The sequence below is a fragment of the Schistocerca piceifrons genome, chromosome 4 (assembly GCF_021461385.2).
Source record: "Schistocerca piceifrons isolate TAMUIC-IGC-003096 chromosome 4, iqSchPice1.1, whole genome shotgun sequence".
NCBI classification, from domain to species: domain Eukaryota; kingdom Metazoa; phylum Arthropoda; class Insecta; order Orthoptera; family Acrididae; genus Schistocerca; species Schistocerca piceifrons.
In genome coordinates this window covers 32503812-32524134 of record NC_060141.1, presented here as the reverse complement: position 1 = coordinate 32524134, position 20323 = coordinate 32503812, and positions in this window count along the sequence as shown.

Sequence of the window (20323 nt, the reverse complement as noted above, 5' to 3'; positions counted from 1 at the left end):
CGATAGCGTTCGAGCACTCGGCATCAAACCAGGGGTTCTTAGTTGTAGTAAAATGTCCCAAAACTGAGGTAGTTGCTCGTGTGATATTTTCTTTCAGAGCGTTCCAGGCTTGATTAGTATCATCATTGTTAATTTTACTTTCCACTTCAGGTTTGTGTGTTTCTAATTCTCTAATGTACTGGTTGAGAATGTTTGGGTTTTTCAGTTTCATTGTATTAAACCTAGGAACACCGTTTAATTTAGACCATTTATGTCTTGAGAGTGAGATCTTGAACTTGGCTTTTACAAGAAAGTGATCCGAATCACAGTCTGCTCCCCTTTGACTTCTGATATCATGTATGCATTTATGATGTTGTTTTTCGATTAATACATGATCAATTTGATTTTTTGTGATGCCATCTCTTGAAGCCCATGTTTGTTTATGTATATCTTTATGTGCAAAATATGTACTTTTGATCAACATGTTTTTGGAAGTGGCAAAGCTAATAAGTTTTGTTCCGTTTTCATTACTCTGCTGATGTAGACTATGAGGTCCAATTGTAGGTTTATAATGATTTTCATGTCCTAACTTGGCATTGAAATCTCCTAGAATTATTTTAATTGAATTTTTCGAGAATGTATCATATACCTGTTCCAATTTGTTGTAAAATTCTTCTTTAATATTGTCCTCTTTATCCTCTGTTGGAGCATGGCAATTTATAACATTTAAAGTCTTATATTTGCATTGAATCGTAATGTGAGATATCCTTTCATTCACTGCCTCAAATTTCCTAATAAAAGGTAACAATTTGTTGTTTATTATAAATCCTGTCCCTAGTGCATGTATTTGTGTATCATTTCCCCCATACATTATTGTATACTTATTTTTGTTTATACTTCCATTACCCGTCCATCTGGTTTCTTGTACTGCAACTAAATCCATTTTATACCTTTCAAGTTCCTGTATGACATTTATCAGTGATCCTGATCTATAGAGACTTAATACATTCCATGTTCCCATATTCATAACCTTTAAATTTTGCAAGTTCGTCATCAAGTTTGGTGGCCCAGCATTCTTGTCATTCTGATTCGTAGCAATCCATTTTCTCCTACAGGATCCTGTGATAGGGTCGCTGGCCCTAAGCACAACCCCCAACCTGGAGGACCAGGGTCTTGATTTCGGGGATGCCTACCCCTAGAGCAGTTGCTTTCACTTCAGCTAACGAACTTGCTCTGCCCGGCCTGTTGGTCCGCGGGAGGTATTTGATTTCCCTCCTACCACCCATATCTGGGAGGCGTTCCCCGATCCGCCACCTGGGGACGCGCCCTCTAGGAGTTACAGGCTCTCCCGAGATTAGGAAATGAGACACTTAAAGTAGTAAAGGAGTTTTGCTATTTGGGGAGCAAAATAACTGATGATGGTCGAAGTAGAGAAGATATAAAATGTAGACTGTTAATGGCAAGGAAAGCGTTTCTGAAGAAGAGAAATTTGTTAACATCGAGTATAGATTTAAGTGTCAGGGAGTCGTTTCTGGAAGTTTTTGTATAGAGTGTAGCCATGTATGGAAGTGAAACATGGACAACAAATAGTTTGGACAGGAAGAGAATAGAAGCTTTCGAAATGTGGTGCTACAGAAGAATGCTGAAGATTAGATGGGTAGATCACATAACTAATGATGAAGTATTGAACAGAATTGGGGAGAAGAGGAGTTTATGGCACAACTGACAAGAAGAAGGGACCGGTTGGTAGGGCATGTTCTGAGGCATCGAGGGATGACAAATTTAGCATTGGAGGGCAGCGTGGAGGGTAAAAATCGTAGAGGGAGACCAAGAGATGAATACACTAAGCAGATTCCAAAGAATATAGGTTGCAGTAGGTACTGGGAGATGAAGAAACTTGCACAGGATAGGGTAGCATGGAGAGCTGCATCAAGCCAGTCTCAGGACTGAAGACCACAACAACAACAACAATGAAATATTAAATGCTCTTAGTAACTGGAAGTCACCTGTTGGGATTTTTTGTGATCTATCAAAGGCTTTTGATTGTGTAAATCATGGAATTCTACTAGATAAACTTAAGTACTGTGGTATGAATGGGACAGTGCTCAAATGGTTTAAATCATACCTAACTGGAAGAGTGCAGAATGTTGAAATAAACAGTTCGCATAATATGCAAAAAAGTGGTGATTTCTCAAACTGGGGAACAATCAAGAATGGGGTGCCGCAAGGTTCGGTCTTGGGTCCTCTGCTGTTCTTAATATATATTAATGTCTTGCAATTCTATATTCATGAAGATGCGAAACTGGTACTTTCTGCTGATGATTCAAGTATAGCTATCACACCCGACAGACAAGAATTAACTGGTGAAATTGTAAACGATGTTTTTCAGAAAGTCGTTAAGTGGTTCTCTGCAAATGGGCTCTCATTAAGCTTTGACAAAACACAGTATATACAGTTCCACACAGTAAATGGAATGACACCATTAATAAATATAGACTTAGATTAGAAATCGGTAGCTAAGGTAGAATATTCAAAATTTCTAGGTGTATGCATTGAGGAAGGGTTGAACTGGAAAAAACACACTGAGGATCTGCTGAAACGTTTGAGTTCACCTACTTATGCTATTAGGGTCATTGCAAATTTTGGCGATATACATCTGAGTAAATTAGCTTACCACGCCTATTTTCATTCTCTGCTTTCGTATGGCATCATATTCTGGGGTAACTCATCATTGAGTAAAAGAGTGTTCGTCGCACAAAAGCGTGTAAACAGAATAATTGCTGGAGCTCATGCAAGATCATCCTGCAGACACTTATTTAAAGCGCTAGAAATCTTCACTCTAGCCTCACAATATATATATTCACTTATGAAATTTGTTATTAACAGTCCGAACGAATGCAAAAGTAATAGCAGTGATGATCTTCACTACTCAAGGTTAAATTTAACTTTGGCTCAGAAGGGGGTAAATTATGCTGCCACAAAAGTCTTTAGTCACTTACCTAATAGCATCAAAAGTCTGATAGATAGCCATATAGCATTTAAAAGGAAATTAAAAGAATTTCTTAATGGCAACTCCTTCTACTCATTAGATGAATTTTTGGATATAGTAAGTAGGTTATTTCCCAACCTCCACAAAAAAAATTAAAAATATTGAGTGTCATGTAATATTTTGTCTAACGTAATATCTTGTATAGACACCTTTTATTAACCTGACACGTTGCACATCATTACGAAGTGTCGTATTCATGATCTGTGGAACAAGTACTAATCTAATCTAATTATTTATGATGTTTCGCTAGCATGAGAGGCTGTCATTGTCAAAGCTTTACCCTCCGTTGCTGGTGGGAGAAGCCAACAAGCAGTTTGTCATCAAATGCCTACAGAAACCTTAGCAATGTTGTAATTACTCTTATGCTGTATAGTTGTCTGTGTGTCTTTAATGTGAATTCCCTCCATTAGCATGCATTTTGAGTAACAACGTGCATACAGATAAACAATATAGATAAACAATATTTAGCAGGTATGACGAGAAGATAATGTAACTGGTATTGTTGTGGTTTTTTGATACTAGGGTGGATAATCATCATTAGTGAAGGCTTCTGGTGTTGGTGCTCATATCACCATGCTAAACTGCATACTGGTGTTCGTCTTTCACATTTATGAATACTAACTAGGGGAGGGACTGACATATCGGTCATTGATTTTGATCAAGTTTTGAATGTACATTCTACACTACTGGCCATTAAAATTGCTACACCAAGAAGAAATGCAGATAATAAAGGGGTATTCATTGGACAAATATATTATACTAGAACTGACATGTGATTACATTTTCACGCAGTTTGGGTGCATAGATCCTGGGAAATCAGTACCCAGAACAACCACCTCTGGCCGTAATCACGGCCTTGATACGCCTGGGCATTGAGCCAAACAGAGCTTGGATGGCGTGCACAGGTACAGCTGCCCCTGCAGCTTCAACACGATACCACAGTTTATCAAGAATAGTGACTGGCGTATTGTGGCGAGCCAGTTGCTCGGCCACCATTGACCAGACGTTGTCAGTTGGTGAGAGATCTGGAGAATGTGTTGGCCAGGGCAGCAGTCGAACATTTTCTGTATCCAGAAAGGCCCGTACAGAATCTGCAACATGCGGTCGTGCATTATCCTGCTGAAATGTAGGGTTTCGCAGGGATTCAATGAAGGGTAGAGCCATGGGTCGTAACACATCTGAAATGTAACGTCCACTGTTCAAAGTGCCGTCAATGCGAACAAGAGGTGACCGAGAGGTGTAACCAATGGCACCCCACACCATCACGCCGGTTGATACGCCAGTATGGCGATGACGAATACACGTTTCCAATGTGCGTTCACCGCGATGCCGCCAAACACGGATGCGACCATCATTTTGCTGTAAACAGAACCTGGATTCATCCAAAAAAATGACGTTTTGCCATTCATGCACCCAGGTTCGTCGTTGAGTACACCATCGCAGGCACTCTTGTCTGTGATGCAGCGTCAAGGGTAACCGCAGCCATGGTCTCCGAGCTGATAGTCCATACTGCTGCAAACGTCGTCGAACAGTTCGTGCAGATAGTTGTTGTCTTGCAAACGTCCCCATCAGTTCACTCAGGGATCAAGAGGTGGCTGCACGATCCGTTACAGCCATGCGGATAAGATGCCTGTCATCTCGACTGCTAGTGATACGAGGCCGTTGGGATGCAGCACGGCATTCCTTATTACCCTCCTGAACCCACCGATTCCATTTCCTGCTAACAGTCATTGGATCTCGACCAACGCGAGCAGCAATGTCGAGATACCATAAACCGCAATCGCGATAGGCTCCAATCCGACCTTTATCAAAGTCGGAAACGTGATGGTACGCATTTCTCCTCCTTACACGAGGCATCACAACAACGTTTCACCAGGCAACACCGGTAAACTGCTGTTTGTGTATGAGAAATCGGTTGGAAACTTTCCTCATGTCAGCACGTTGTAGGTGTCGCCACCGGCGCCAACCTTGTGTGAATGCGCTGAAAAGCTAATCATTTGCATATCACAGCATCTTCTTCGTGTCGGTTAAATTTCACGTCTGTAGCACGCCATCTTCGTGGTGTAGCAATTTTGATGGCCAGTAGTGTATATTGATAATAAAGAGATAATTGTTTCAGCTTTTTACTAGACACTCCCTTGTTTTTGGAAAATCGACGTCAAAGTTGGTGATGAGAAATCGTATTTTCAATGCTGTACATCGACATAACGCCTAAAAAGCGTTTATATCAATATAGTATGGGGGTCAAAGTTAATAACATTTCAATTATTAATGTTTGCATGCCATAGGTAGGTATCCATTATTCTATATGTCTAGCACAGTGAGGTCGTTGGTCGAACAGTCAAGGTGTTGGACTACCAAACTGATCGTCCATGTTTGATTCTTCATCATGCCGCTTTTTCATTCGATATTTTTTTCAGTGAATCTGATAATATTCTGTTAACGACAATACCTTTCTTTGCCGTTTTTTTTGAAGTAAAACATCATTAACTATGAATAATAATCCACTAGGTATATATAGTTTATTGACATTTTTTTCAGCATGATACATGATACACTACAATAGGACTTTCCTAGATGATGATGCTCAGCCGACCTGCATCGTGAAAGAAAGTGACACCACCAAAATGTACCTTTCTTTGTCAACCGTAAGGCGTTTACTTGTTCCGACAGGTCAAGAATTTCATCACATGACTTCAAAATCATATACCATCACAGCAGAGCAGAGAATTGAAGGTAGGGTGGATGCAATCAAAATTCACCTGTTGGTCCATAACCAGTTGTCTGCGCCTGTCTTTCAAGATACACATTCAAACTGATATCTGACAGATCTGATTTTAGAAAATGAATTGGATATATTTTCCATGAACGTATCGGAATACATGTCAGTGCAGCAAGAATTCGTTCATGTGTTTTGCATGATGTGAGAAATATTTTTTTCCTATTTCACCCCAGTGTTTGTGCGAACGCTACCAAATATATGATCACTAATGATTAAGCAATAATATTATATAGCTCCGTTTTTGTGCATTGTATCACAATGAAAATAATTGTCAATACATTATATATACTTACTTGAATATTAATCGCACCACCCGACGTTTTGCTTAAAAAAAGGCGTACAAAACTATTCTGATTATCAGAATATTATCTGATACACCGAAAAAATACTGAATGAAAAACCCATGACCAAGAATCGAAACACAGACCAGAAGTTTGGTAGTCTAATGCATTGACTGTTCGACAACCAACCTCACTCTGCTAGACACATAGAAGGAAGGGTACCCTAGCTACAGCATGAAAACACAACTGTAAATAACTCAAACATTATTAACTTTGGACTCTTATTAAGTTCATAAAAAATGTTTCTTTTCAGACTATTTTTCGATGTATAGCTGTGAAAATACTACTTTCTGTCAACAACTTTGACCTAGATTTTTTCAAAGACTAGTGATTGTCTAGCAAAACGCTGAAACAGGTGTCCCTTTATTTTCAATATAGATCATCCTTGCAAAACTTGATCAAAATAAGTGTCCCACATGTCAGACCCTTCCCTTGTAAGACAGATTGTTGTTGGGTCTAAACCAGCATCTTCTGGAGAATTAAAGTAACTATTGTTGACTTGTCTGGTTGTGTGTATATTACAGATAATGAGCATTGATAACTCGTTATAAAACTATGTTCTGTGTATCTATAGTTTTAATTATTTAACCTAGAAATCGATTAAATAAGCCACCAAACAGCAATGTTGATAGTTCTGCTATGGAGTGTCTCTAGATTAGTTGCCTGTCTATTCATCACAAGCAAACAAGTATAGGATACAATACCTTCCGAGAGGTTTTTTGGTAGAAGTAAGATGATGCAAAATTGTAGTGACTGAAAACGAGAATGCAAAGAATGGCCATACACCTCAAGAGGGTGTGACTGTCGTGTAGGCAGAGATATAGAACAAATTGTACCTTCCTTGTACATAAAAGAGGCAATGTATGTCAAGCAGGTTTATATCGTTACTTATTAAAGTTTTTGTATATGTAGTTCTAAAATCGTTCTGCAGTTTCTCTACTGGAGAAATAATAGTAGCTTTGATGTTGTTGATCATGACATGTTCCCTGGTTCTGACTGCTAAAATGCAAATACAAAAGAGTTATATTTTTTAACTGGATCTGTACCTGCTCTGGAAGACTGTAGCTTTAAAGGATCATTCGGTAATGGCAGGATGCAATATCATACCTTGATACAGTATTTTAAAAAAGACATATAATGGGTTATAAAATTATACACTGTATGTCTATAGTTTTAATGTGGATTAATCAGGGTCGATAATTAATTATAAATCTATCTTCTATACATCTCTAGGTTAGTAATTTAACGCGTAAATTGATTATACAAGTTACCAAACAGCATTTCTGACAGTTCTACTATGCACTATCACTAGGTTGACTGACTGACCATTTGTCATAAGCAACCTAGTACCTTGCCACAGATTCTTTTGATAGTGTTAAGAATACGCAAAATTTCTAGTAACTATAAATGACAATGCAATGAATAACTGCATACCTCTAGAGGATCTGACTGTCTTACTGGCAGAGGTATGGAACAAATTATACCTTCCTGATAAATAAAGGAGGCAACACATGTCAAGTAGATTTAGATCGTTACCTATTAAAGTTTTTGTATGTTTAGTCCCAAATCGTTCTGCAGTTTCTCTACTGAGGAAGTAGATGGTGTCGATCATGACATGTTCTCTGGTTATGACTCCTATAATGCGAATACATAAGTCTTATATATTTTAGCTGGATATGTACCTGTTCTGGAAGACTGCTGTTTTAATAGATCATTCGATAATGGCAGAATGCAATATCATACCTCGATATTCTACTTAACAATACAGACTGTCAGGACCTATAATGAGTTATAAAACTATGCACTGTATGCCTGTTGTTTTAGCATGTGTATTGATTACACACAAAGGCACACACACACACACACACACACACACACACACACACATGCGCGCACACATACACACACACACATACATACAAACACATACAAAGAGAGATACTGATAGTTCTTTTTAGAGAAGTCTTCTACTTTTCAATGGGTGTGTGACAGCATTTCCGCAAGCACAAAAGATTCACTGCTATTAAGTGTGGTCAGCTACCCTACAAAACCACATTATGGGATTTGCCCGTCAGTCTGAGATCTATAGCAGGTTGGAGTAATAAACATTGGATATAACTATCACGCACCCTAACTTAAATGTGTGGTTCCTCAACAAATTACCCAGCGCAATGCTATAAGGCGAAGACATCACATGTAGGGATTAGGGGCATTTATGAAGTGAGATGTTGCAGTTAGTGCCTTGTGAGAGAACGAAAGAAAGATGTAGTAAGATTCTATCTGCAGCCTTCTTCTCTCAGTAGCATCATCCTCTGAAATTGACTCTGAAATTAACTGATTTAGTTGTTGTTGTTGTTGTTGATGATGATGATATCTGGTTTGTTGGGTGCTCAACTGTGTGGTTATCAGCGCCCATACAAATTCCCAATCTTTTCACTGTTCATATTCGCCACTTTCCCAAATGATGATGAACTGATTAAGACAACACAAACACCCAGTCCCCGGGCAGAGAAAATCGCCGACCCGGCCAGGTATCAAACCTGGGACCCCGTGATAGAAAAAATGGCTCCAAGCACTATGACTTAACATCTGAGGTCATCAGTCCCCTAGACTTAGAACTACTTAAACCTAACTAACCTAAGGACAACACACACATCCATGCCCGAGGTAGGATTCGAACCTGCGACTGTAGCAGCAGCGCGGTTTCGGACTGAAGCGCCTAGAACCGCTCGGCCACAGCGGCCGGTGACCCCGTGATCCAGAGGCAGCAACGCTAGCCACTAGACCACGAGCTGCGGACTGATTTAGTTGTGCCATCAATGATAATGTCATAGATGGAGTGTTATCAGATCTCTAATGATGTATGTGTACCAGGAGAGATGTGTATTCGTAAGAAAATGTTAACGTCCAACAATTTACAGCTGATGATATTACTGTATCGAGTACACGTAAGCGTGCTTTTGCTACTAAATTATGGGTTGTTGTTAATAATACACTGTACGAGTAAATCCGTCAGCTTACATATGTGTTTAATGACATTCATAAATCGTGTAATAAAAACATTTTAGAGCGTTTTCATTCATATGGTGTCTGCCCGTTGCATTCATATGGTGTCTGTCGGCTGGAGACCACTTTCGGGAGGTGACACACTACAAACCTAATGAGGCACTGGCTTCATATGTTTAGAGATTTCGCTTGCAGTGTATGGCCTCTCTTAAGATCCTGTAACAGCTGCATAGCAGTCTATGGACAGCGCGCATTGGTGGGCAGGAATTACTTGACCATTAATGCTACCAAGACACAGGGATTGGTGACTCTTCCCCTTTATCAATTTTGTATGGGACGTTTTCCTGCTGTTGCCATCAACCAAGGTCCACATTTGGAGGCTGTGGCCCCAAGGACTAGATGTTTCGTTTAGGTGAAGAGTGATGTTCCTATTACACCTGAGCTACGTCGAGCGTTGCAGTGGTCGCTGGAATCGAAAGGAAATGGTTGTATTCTATTGTTATCAGGTATGTGAAGCCCATTTCCTTCAGCAGTCATTGTACATGTGTTGTCTGCAATTTGAATCACTTTGGTGGTAGGTTAAATTACAATTGGTGTTTGGAGAATAGTTTTATTGACAGCGTTCTATCTCTGCAGCTCTCTCTAAGGTCACATTTGATCGTATAGCAAGAGAGGTGCTGTGTTGTATGTGTGTCTATGTCTGTGTATATAGAAACAGCTTATTTTTACGAGTCTTATAGTGATGTTCCACAGTAATATTGTGAGAGTTACATCAGCGCTTTTGCAGGAGTGTATTTACATGCCTTATAGCATTGCCACAACAGATTATATTGCAGGTTCAAAATGGCTCTGAGCAATATGCGACTTAACTTCTGAGGTCATCAGTCGCCTAGAACTTAGAACTAATTAAACCTAACTAACCTAAGGACATCACACACATCTATGCCCGAGGCAGGATTCGAACCTGCGACCGTAGCGGTCGCTCGGTTCCAGACTGTAGCGCCTAGAACCGCACGGCCACTTCGGCCGGCTATATTGCAGGGTTTAGTTGTATAAATATCGTGTTGTAACAGGTTAGTAGTAATGCCGTGGCTTGCATTATTAAATTGTACATATACATGCAGTATCGTTTATTATTAATGCCTAGGTAAGTTATCGTAGGAATATTTTTTTTAATACTGCGTTGTACTAGCTGTCAAGAAGCATGATGGTTAGGGGAGGGAGATCTTGTTTCTCATTGGTCCAGCTAGAAAGGGAGGAGGGGAGAGCTTGGCACTTAAACAGTTAGCAACGTTTGTCTGCAAAGGCATCAGCAGGTTACGACCAGTTCTGTGTGGTGGAACGCTACCAGGCCCGTTGTGTCGGGAACAACTACATATCGTTTAAGAAATGCATTGTCCCACGTATGCAGGGGGACATTCCTCGTAAACTATGTGTGTATTTGTAGCCGTCTTTGAAATTTCCACCGACAGGTTGGGACCCATTTGCCGTTATTACTGTCTGCAGAAGATCCCTCGGGCAAAACTAATACAACAGCAGTGTCATTTGTGTCAGCCACCAGGCCGGAGATGATTACATCAGTAATTACGCTTGTTCTCGGCCATTGCTGGGTATGGGGCAGTGTTTATGGCTATACACCACATGTCGGAGATCGAGGACATGCTTTTCGATAGGGTGGTTGCAGTTGCTAGTCGACTCCGTCTCTACCTGTATATTTTGTTGGGCTATGCCATACTCACAGTATCACTGGTTGGATGCATCAGAATTTTGCTATGATGCCACACAATTTAGTAATGGGTGGTGGTTTAGCAGGGGGTTTATTTACAGAGTGGCACAGAAGTCTGTCAACATTTGAAAATTCAATACTTCATGGAATAATGTAGCTAGAGAGGTGAAAATTGACACACTTGATTGAAATGACATGGGGTTCTTTTGAAACAAAGAAAAAATGCACAAAATGCCCAACAGAAGGCGCTTCATATTATACAAAACGATCATTAGTGTAACACTTCATTTTTAGCAAAGATGATGTTCTTTATAACAAAACTCAGATGTCGGCTGCCATTGTGCAACAGTACCTCTAGTCGAGGGACAATTTTGTGAACAGCACTGTATATCATATCAATAGGTATTCTGATAAATAGCCGTCAGATGTTGTCTTTTAGCATCCATAGTGAGGTCAGACAATCGTTGTTGACTTGTGACTTCAGATAACCCCACAACCAATAATCAAGCGGGATGGAAGTGGTGACTCAGCACGCAATCCTAACAAAGTGATGTGCATAAGTGATCATACGTGCAGCAATATGGAGTGGAGCGCCATCCTGCATACAAGTCGTACCTTCCAGCAGGTGTTTAACACTGGGCTAGTGATGATGCTATTCTATAACATATCAGTGTACATCGCACCCATCATGCTGGCAGTTTTAAAAGCAGCACTCCGCATTTCCTCGGAAAAAAAGGATTCGATCATGATTGATGTGGCGAATCCATACCACACCATGACCTTCTCGTTATGCAGTTTGGTTTCCTCGACAGTTCTTGGTTTTCCAATAGCGCAATTCTGCAGTTGTGGGTGTTGGCAGACACTCAGGTTGCGAAATGGGCTTAGTCAGTCCACAACGCATTAGACAAACAGTCATCATCTTCTCCCATTTCTTTTAAAGTGCTGCCCGCACTGCAGATGCTCTCTGTGTCGCAAAGTCGGTGACTGACACTTCCTGATAACCATTTCTGGAAGGTGACTACCAGCAGCCATCAAGTAATGTGTAAAATGCATGTCTGACCATCAGCTGCTTTTTTATTTAAAAGCCAAATATCGACTGGTTTCAGTCACAGACCATCTTCACGGATTAGGGTTAAAATAGTTCAAGCCACAACATCACATCTGTCATTACTTAAATAATGGCCATGTCTCATATGTATAGCATACCACGAATTCCAGTATAACACACAGAACTTTTAAATGCAAACATACTAACAGCATGTGTAAATAGAGCAGTACTGCTGCATCTGTGGTGGTGGTAAAGTATAGTTGAACAAAGGCAGCTGCTGTGGTAGTGCAGCAGAGCTGAACAACAACAAGTCTGATAAATCTGGAAGCCCTCCCCCCCCCCCCCCCCCCCCCTATGGGCTGTTGCTGCTGTAGCAATGCAGCCAGTAGTACATGTGTGTGGAACAAAGCATATATTCAAATATATATTTGCTACTAACAATAGTAATTATATTATTACTAGACACTTACTTTCATATCTGATTCTCTTATTTCTCTTGTGCCTGGAAGCGCTGGCTTGTCCCTGCTGATGCTGCTGGCAGTTCATCATACCCTACTGTGAAGATCAGACCTCGAATGAGGGACCTCTGGCAGGTGGATTCATAATATAATAAGGGGAGGGGAGAGGCGAGCTCAACTCCTATCGGTCCATTCGTACCATTTTAATGTGCTCTCATTGGCTGGGAGATATATGGAGGGGATTCCCACCAATTTTGTCACGTGACTGCTGTCGATAATGTGCTCAATTGTCTAAGGCTTTTGGGGTTCCCCTGGGTGACCTTGATCAATTCCCGGTGGTTCCCTGGGGGGGGGGGGGGGGGGGTCACCAGGGAGCCCAAGCCTCTGCCGACTGAGGTACCCAAGCACGACTCACGACCTGCCCTCACGGTTTCACTTCTGCCAGTGCCTCATCTCATCTCCCAAATTTCACAGAATCAAAACCTTGCAAGTATGGCACTCAAGGAAGAAAGGATATTGCGGAGACCTGGCTTAGCCACGGCCTGGGGGATGTTTCCAGAATGAAATTTTCACTCTGCAGCAGAATGTGTGCTGATATGAGACATCCTGGCAGACTAAATGTGTGTACCACACCGAGTCTCGAACTTTCCCGGGCAAGTGGTCTTACAGCTCTTCTCATCAGTTCCTGTCTTGTTTCCTCTCGTTGTTCTGTGTGCGACGTTATTTAGGACGCATCTCTTAAATTTCTGCATGTCTCCCTGACAGATAGAATTCTGTCTCATGTGATGACACCATCTGAATTATCTTGTTCAACACATCACACACTATTATATCCCTGACTATGTTATGTTCACTTTTGTACCTCGATATGCATAACTCTTCCTCTGTTACGTATCTGTGCGTTACAAGCCCCATAATGAAATGGTTTGGCGATCCAAGCAGCCTGCTCCTAAATTCCCAGTGTCTCTCTGAAAACTCATTCAACACTGTTCTTACACGCACAACAAAGCATAGTAGGAATCTGTACAGGTCTAGGTTGGGAGAGTGACTCTAATTTCCCAACGCTCCAATGATTACCTTGCGTCACCTCCTTTTTTGACGAGATATCTCAGATTATGTATTCACCCTCATCCAGATCATATCCTTTTATTCCACACTCCCTCCAGAAACCCTTCTACTCCGTGAATCCGTGAATTATATTGTTCCTTTCCGCAGAATGAAACAGAAAATATAATCAAAGAACAAATTTATTTCTAAATATACAAACTGCTTATTCTTATTATTGTGTAAGGAAAGAAACGTGTGCGTGGTTACCAGGTTATTCACTATACCGACCGAAAGTTTGTGTTAATTGGTATTCAGTTTAATACTGATCTCCCTTTGAATAACCTTCATAATTAATCAGTCTTCTTGGGCTAACGTGATTGGTGATTGGCAACAGTGAATCAGACGCCCAAATTACAGCAAACACTTGAATGATAACAGAATGTTTTACTCCGGTCTGGGTAGAAATATCTGACTGAAAGCTGCTATCTGTTAAGTTCCAACGAAGTCAAAGCCAAGCGCCGGTTACCCATTTTTACAGTTCAAGAAAATCTCGGCAGTCACAAATGTTTCTGTATTTTACTTTTCCGGAATTCGAAGAAACATTCTAGAAATTGACAGACATACAGTAGACACAAACAGGAGTTTAAACTTGCGATAAATTACGAATGTTAAACTGATGTAATCAGATCCTCTCTGTAAGGGATCATTACAATGCATCCGCCTTCGTAATCGGGGTATGTGCCGCTCGATCCAGAGGCAGCCCGTTCGAATCCCGGTGGTGATACCCAGTAGTATGCGGCTAAGGAATGGTATTTAGTGACACGAGCTTTCAGATTACCAGACTTTGCGGCGGTGTCCTGGATTAAATTCCAAACGCAACCGCAATGCCTCCTGGAGGGTGACACTGTTACTCGCGACCGTCCGTCGAATGGGGACGTTAAGATAAGCGGCATCTTGCTAGTGTTTGGATCGAACAAGCTGTATGCTGGCTTTGGATTTTCCGCTCTTCCATCTTTCTTTTGTCGCCATCAAGAACACAAATATGACACCAAAATCGACACGCACTCATCGCAGTCAACTTCATTAAACGTACATGCTCAAGATACATGAAAATGAGAAGGTGCCGCTGTGCGCAAAGCGAGAAAACCTTCGTAAATAGGTGGTCTTCCGAGCGACGGTGGCATATCGACTTTTTCTTTCTGCTGAAATTGCATAATTCTGTGCCACGTTCTAGCCTTCTAAAGGTGCTTTTAGGTTATGAGCAGTGCATATTGTCTATATCTCTATTTACTTTAATAGTTGATCGATATTTGCTACACTCATTAAAATATTGGCTAATGAATGTTCATGTAAAGGGCTTGTCATCGTGAATACTCTTGAAGGGCTGCGTCATATCCTGTCTCCATAGCTCTTGTGTGATTCGATATTCAAATTTGAACAAAAGAAGTTGCTGAATAAACTTGGTCATATTACGTAACCATCAGTCATTTTCGTCCATATGTAGATAAAAGTCTTTTCCATAAGAGAGTTTTCTATGTTGCTTCTCAATGTGATGAATTCAGTAAACAATTCTCTTAAGTTGTCTTTCATTAGTTCACTTAACTATGTGCCAATTTCGCAACAGATACCTCGACATCCTCAATTTTAAACTTTCCCTTATCCATTCACATACGAGGTGTGTGAGACAAGTAATGAGGCTGACAACACTGCGAGCGATCTGGCAACGCTGTATTGTTCTGCTTGTGTAGACCGCAGTGGTCATCTCTTTCTGTTGCTCAGTCCGAGTTTCTGCTCCTTATAGCCATCACGTTATTTTTCAGAGCGCCATCAGTGAATTTGTGTTCCTAAAAATGGTTCAAATGGCTCTGAGCACTATGGGACTTTGCATCTGAGGTCATGCCCCCTAGAACGTAGAACTACTTAAACCTAACTAACCTAAGGACATCACACACATCCATGCCCCAGGCAGGGTTCGAACCTGCGACCGTAGCAGTCACGCGGTTCCGGCAAAGTTGTGTTTCTGTTTTGTGCTACGACAGTGGAGCAAAGGCATTTAGAGCAACGTTATGCCACCAAGTTTTGTGTTAAATTTGGGGAACATTCCTTATGAAGAGCACCAGATTTTCGCTGGCACAAAACATTTTTGGAAGGCTTTCAACACGTTCAAGATGAACATCGGTCAGGGTGACCTTCAACGTCAAAAACCGACGAAAACGTCGAACTTACGTGTGCTCTTGTGAGATCAGACCGACTTTTAGCAATAAGGATGATGGGTGACATGTCAAACACCTACACCACAAGTCAAATTCTGAACAAAGTTTTGCACACGGGAAAGGTTCGTGCCAAAATGGTGTCGCAGAACCTCACAACTGAGCATAAGGATAATCGAAGGACCTTATGCCTTGTTCTTCTGAAGAGGATTGCCAATGGCCACGAATGGTTCAGTCGTGTGATCACAGGTGATAATTCCAGGAGTGTCACATTGAGACATCTCCTCGACCAAAAATAGCTGGAATGAGCAAATAAAAGATCAAAACAATGGTGATTTGCGTTTTAACGTGCATAAAGAATTTGTTCCTCTCGGACAATCTTTCAACAAAAGTTGTCCTCGAAAGGCTCGGTAAAAGAGTGAATCGAGTGAGACTCGACATTGCAGACAAGTAGATGCTGCACGATGACAACGCTCCATGTCACACGGCCACTTCCATCACGGAATTTTTGACCGCAAAAGGCGTTCCTGTTGTTTCACAGCCCACCTATACACCGATCTCCGTCTTTGTGACTTTTTTTCTTTTCCCGAAATCGAAAAAGTCTTAAAAGGAAGTCATTTTAGGGCTTTGGACAACATTCAAAAGAATGTGACCGACATATTGAAGGCCCTACTAGTTGAAGCCTTTCAGCGGTGCTACCAAGACTGCACAAGTGAACAGCTGCCGAGGGGAACTGCTTTGAAGAGGACAATAGTGTTGTTTCAAAAAATTAATGCTTTGCTAAATAAAAAATCAATTTCATTACTTTTATCACACACCTCGTATCTTTCTTACCGTTGTCGTTAGTCCCAGCGTGTTTCTTTTATGCCAGTCGGGAAGATCAGTATGTACCGTTGTACGCAACAACTGTCTGTATGCACTGGCCGGCCGCGGTGGTCTAGCGGTTCTAGGCGCTCAGTCCGGAACCGCGCGACTGCTACGGTCGCAGGTTCGAATCCTGCCTCGGGCATGGATGTGTGTGATGTCCTTAGGTTAGTTAGGTTTAAGTAGTTCTAAGTTCTAGGGGACTGATGACCACAGATGTTAAGTCCCATAGTGCTCAGAGCCATTTGAACCATTTTTTTTTTTTTTTTTTTTTTTTTTTTTTTTTTTTTACACTGATTGTTGAATTTTCACTGCAGAGATATTGGGAATGTATTTTAAATGTGGGACACAATTTCCGAAAAGACTCCAATCACTCTTTTCTAAAGTACATGTATTCATCGACAGATTCCGAAAACATATTGTTATTATTCTCATCTTTCTTTCAGTATACTGAGTACACGTCATGCCTGTCCTATTCCACTACTTGCTCTGTTGAATGGATCTGTTCTTAGTTATTGTGCGTGAAGGTAAACAAAATAATGTTGTTTGCAGATTACAGATGGTTGATGTAAGACGCGTCTCTCATCACAGTCCAATGACTTAGAACTTCCGAAGAAAATAGAAATAAGCTTTTGTGGTACAGAATCATCCAGTCCAACTGATTTCAATTCCTACTTTTCCGACATGCAGCTATAACATAATTTTGTCTGATTGTGCTTCCACCTTCCGCAGACTCTGCTTGGTAAATTAATATATGTAGATTAGATTACATTTATTCGAGTACTTCCAGCACAGATTTAATAGAAATAGATCGAGAAATTCGTCTTGAAATCAATACATTCTAGGAGTAGTGGTAGATCGTGTTTATTGCTTTTGCCTGTAACCTTACAGCTATCAATGCTTTCATTCTGTACCTATTTGTAAAACTTTGCTTTTCGACCTGAGATTGTTAATGAGAGTTTTGTTAAAACCCTTACATGACACGTAGTAAGTCGTGTTTATGTTAATGAATTTTGTACTTTATTTCACCATTTTATGTTTTTACTTTGACCCGGTGGTTTGATTTTCTTTATACCTACGATGTTTCTGGCAGTTTCAGTTACCGTTAGTTGTTCTCTGGTGTCTTTTATTTAAGTCACGGTTCCACCTCTTGCAGATTATAAATATTACAGCGTTGTATGAACACCAAGTATTCGGTGTGACCTTTGTACGCCACATTCTCTAAGTTTTACTTCCATCATACTGCCGCTGCTTTTGTACCGTCATTCCCCTTTTTACAAGTGCGCAATGGCTATAATTACATCTCCTAGTAACATTTCAGGATTGCATTCTTTCTTACAAAGTATTGCCGACCGTTTTGTTTCATTAGGTACAGCATAAAGTAGTATAAATTCCTCGAGAATCCCCAGGACCCCAGAATGCTGGCCGATATGTGTTAACGATGACAGAATGCTAAATATTCTCTGATTCGCCCTTCTTAAGACTATGGTGTCTCAAATTTCAAGAACGTTTAATTAGTTTGTTCATCTTGTTTGGCCGGCCGGGGTGGCCGAGCGGTTCTAGGCGCTACAGTCTGGAACCGCGCGACCGCTACGGTCGCAGGTTCGAAACCTGCCTCGAGCATAGATGTGTGTGATGTCCTTAGGTTAGTTAGGTTTAAGTAGTTCTAAGTTCTAGGCGACTGATGACCTCAGAAGTTAAGTCCCATAGTGCTCAGAGCCATTTGAACCATCTTGTTTGATGCCTTACCTCGTTCATACTTACCTGAGTTATACCGGTTTCTTCTTAATGAGCCTACCTCTTCCTAACCTAATGTTGAACTTCATTTTCATACATTTGTGCTAAGTTGCGCTTCACCTTTTACTATGTAGCCTTCCAGATTCTTACAGCCCTAAAATCTAGAAGAGGCGCGACTACAGCTCACACGTGACTATAATTTAAAAAATCAACAATCGTCCATAATGTTTCGGGACGCTTTACTGCATGAAATAATCTTTGCCATGAGAGTTGTGACATTATGAATGTTGTATATAGAAGCTCAATAAATTTTTAATAGGGGCTGTGAGCTATTTACATTATGCATCCAGAAAGTAGAGATTTTCAATAATCAGAGCGAAGTAAAGGCGAAAAACCAGTTTAAGTTGTGGCTTATCATTCGGTTGACTGAATACAGCATCCTAATTTTAAAGCTTACAGCATTGGAAAATAGCATTTTCGATAAGAGACAACAAGTATTTTGGCTGAAATTTTGATTATAGTCCCAGTGACAGTGAGATAATTAGATGGAAGATCAAAGAGGTTAGGTCTTAACGTCCTGGCGACGTCGAGATTAATAGAGACGGAGCAGCAGAACGTAGCAAGTGACTTACGGAAAACACGAAATTCTTCAGAAGGCTGTGAAACTTGCAAAAGCTAGAATGTCGGTCCTAAAGTGGGCACAAATATTAATTCTACATCACCTTTAGGACACGAAGCTAACGCTTTATAATGCATGTGTATTCAGTAGCGCAAGGCTCATGTGAAATGCTACAGTGCGGTGGCCTACAGCCTTTTCACTTGCAAGTGTAGTAATCGTAATTATGTTGAACATATTAATTTTACATGTATAAATTGAACTGTTTAAATATATTTAAATTTTATAGTTAGTAGTTTAACATTGTGAGGAATAATGAAAAAAGGGTGTTGGTAACAGCGGGCATCAAAACCGGGTCCAGAAACTGCCACCTTGTATGTTAAACCACTCATGTCAGCCACGGTGCGGTTACAACAATGGCTCCTCATGCTCTATGCTTGTGCAATATGTTGCACACAGTTTCAAAGGAACATACCAACCTGGAGCTGTGAGCAGTGTGGCACTCGTGTCAGAAGGGATGAAGTCACGTCAGAACATGCGCAGTCGAAACAGACAGCTGCCATCGCCTGTCTGACGGTGAGTTGATGGCAGCACAGCTGACCATCATTCAGCACCCGACACTGGTTTCTGGTCACTGCGGCGGGAACGCTACAGAACGTATTTTCTTTCATCTGTTTTATTTGCACGCCAGCACGCAGTCGAGGTGAAACGGCGTAATCGTAGTGCGATTTCCGGATCGCGTTTTAAGGGAAATGACATAATTTTAGTGCGGTATTTACAGTGTGCGGTACTACATCAGCACATAACTGGCAGCCACCGGCTGTTGTTTTGGGAACTTAGTCTAATAACAAACACAGCATCAGCAGGAATCAATAAATAGGGTAGAATGCACCACATTCTTGGCGGTACCTGTTAATAAAAACTTGAACTGGAAGAAGCATGTTTCTGACCTTGTCAAACAATTAAGTTCAGCAACTGTTGTTCTTCGTACAGTTACTAGCGTTGGAAACAAACGAATTAAGCTACTGACGTATTTTGCATATTTTCACTAAATAATGTCGTATAATTTTTTGAGGCAACTCATCACCTAGAAAGAAAGTATTGATTGTACAAAAACAAGTAGTAAGAATAATACGTGGTGTTCATCCACGGACGTCATGTAGGTAACTCTTCAAGGAGCTAGCCATTTTAACTGCACCGTCAAAATACGTATATTAGCTAAGGAAATTCTCACAAACTATAAATCACAATTTGAGAACAGTGAAGTCCACAGCTACAACACTAGAGGGAAAAATGACCTTTATTACCCGTTCTTACAGCAAGTAAAATCTTTGATCATTTGTCTGGTAACATGAAATGTCGGGACATGTATCAAAGCGAAGTTTACATATAATCTAAACTCATTTCTCCTAGACAACTCGTTATATTCCATGGACGAATTTTAATTTAAAAACTGGTAG